The sequence below is a fragment of the Meleagris gallopavo genome, chromosome 2 (genome assembly GCF_000146605.3).
Source record: "Meleagris gallopavo isolate NT-WF06-2002-E0010 breed Aviagen turkey brand Nicholas breeding stock chromosome 2, Turkey_5.1, whole genome shotgun sequence".
NCBI classification, from domain to species: Eukaryota; Metazoa; Chordata; class Aves; order Galliformes; family Phasianidae; genus Meleagris; species Meleagris gallopavo.
The window spans coordinates 20,768,766-20,770,082 of record NC_015012.2 but is presented as its reverse complement, the minus strand read 5'-3'; positions in this window follow the sequence as shown (position 1 = coordinate 20,770,082).

Here is a 1,317-nt window from a genome sequence, read left to right as displayed (position 1 = left end):
CTTTGTCCGCGCTGGGTAACGGAGCGCTGGCTCTGCGCACGGCGGCCTCCTGCTCCTAATAGGCTGCGGTGAGGCGAGGGAAGGCAGTTCCACGCGGGCTGCCCGCAGCGAGCCGGGACCTGGCGTTCCGGGCACGGGGCGGTCGCTGGCCGCGCTGCGCCGTTCGGATCATCAGCCCTCGCGTTGCAGCGGCCGTGCTGTCTGTGGAGGCGTCGCTGCTTAGAAATAGCGATGCAGGGTCAAGGACTCCCATCGCTCTGCTCCCGAATCCTACTTGCTTTATAAACGCGCGATCCACAGCGCCGTGTCTCCGCTCGGCAGCCCTGACATCCCACTTGTACGCGCAGCGCTGGCTGCTGCTCTGCTGGCGGGCTGGGACCGGTCCTCTGCAGGGCTGCGCTTTGAGGAGTAGGATGATGCCAGGCAGCAAATGCTGTGACATAATGACAGTCCTGGCAGGAGTTTCCCTGGCCTGAGCCCCGTGTAAAGTGTGACCAGAGGAACGGAGGGGGCTCCCTGCAGATAGACGAGAGTAGGGATGGGAGCTGCAGCCCTTCTTTTGTCCCCTCTTGTTTCCCACCACTGCCTGTGCCCCATCTCTGTGGGTACTTCTGGAAACCAGGGGTGAACCTGTGGTTAGGAAGCTGGGAACTGTGGAATTTTTCATGCTGCCTGGTCCCTGAGAGTATACGGCACCTTCTGGGGTGTGCTCAGTCCTTTGTGCTTCCAGTGGCGTAAAGCAGGAGCTGCATGCTGCTCAGAAACATGCAGGGCTTGAGCTCTGGGCAGGTGGAGCTCTGCCCACTGACCCAGGATTCAGCTGGCCCAGATCAGCTTGCCTGACCGTGGTGTGACCAGGGTGGGCCTGGTGCCTGCATAGCCACATTTGTGCCTGGGACTGGCCCAAGATGCAGAGCAGTCCAGAGCCCTTTGTGCTGCAAGCTTTTATGGTGTTCTGGTGATCTTGTTCCACGTGTAGCTCACATGCATGTGTGAAAGACATTGACATGGAAGGTTTCAGCACCAAAAGCTCAGGGCCTGGCCCAGGCCAGCCCAGCCCTGATAGTTGGGATGCCTGCACTGTGTGCAGTGAGGGCTGTGAGTCCCAGCACCCATCCTATCCCCCAGCACCTGTGGGCCTAAAGGCTCTTCGGCAGTCCGGCTCCTGTATTTTGGGTGAGGGCCACCCCACTGCCTCGATGTGCTGTGCATGTGCAGTGCAGGCAGGCTTTTATCTTACAGGAGAGTCTGTATGGAAGTGAGAGCAGCAGCGGTTACATCTGGAAACCTTCATTCACTTTTTTTTTTTTTTTTTAA